This window comes from Mauremys reevesii, linkage group 25 (genome assembly GCF_016161935.1).
Source record: "Mauremys reevesii isolate NIE-2019 linkage group 25, ASM1616193v1, whole genome shotgun sequence".
NCBI classification, from domain to species: Eukaryota; Metazoa; Chordata; order Testudines; family Geoemydidae; genus Mauremys; species Mauremys reevesii.
The window spans coordinates 13,634,524-13,635,038 of NC_052647.1; positions in this window are offsets into that span (position 1 = coordinate 13,634,524).

Consider the following 515-nt stretch of genomic DNA (forward strand, 5'->3'; position numbering starts at 1 on the left):
GTTCTGTAGTAGTTCATTTTCTGGTTAATTTCTAAGTAAATGAATGGCTGAGATCTCAATGTGAGACTTTCACTAAGGCAGGTTTAGATTCTTGAGCTCAAGAAATCAAAATGTGAGAACTGATACAGCCAGACTGTCATTAACACAGGGGTGGGCTAACTTTTTGGGCCGAGGGCCACATCTGAGTGGGGAAATTGTATGCAGGGCCAGAGGTTGGGGTGTGTGAGGGAGTGCGGAGTGTAGGAGGGGGTGTGGTGTGCAGGAAGGGGCTCACGAAAGGGGGGCTGGGGTGCAGGAGGGATGTGGGGTGTACGAGGGCGCTCAGGGGAGGGAGTTGGGGTGCAGGATGCAAAAGGGGACTCAGGGCAGGGAGTTGGGGTGCAGGAGGGGTGCAGGCAGGGAGCTTAGGGCAGGGAGTTGGGGGGCAGAGTGCAGGAGGGGTTTGGGCTCTGGCCCGGCGCCACTTACCTAAAGCAGCTCCGGGGTGGCAGCAGCGCGCACCGGGGCCAGGGCAG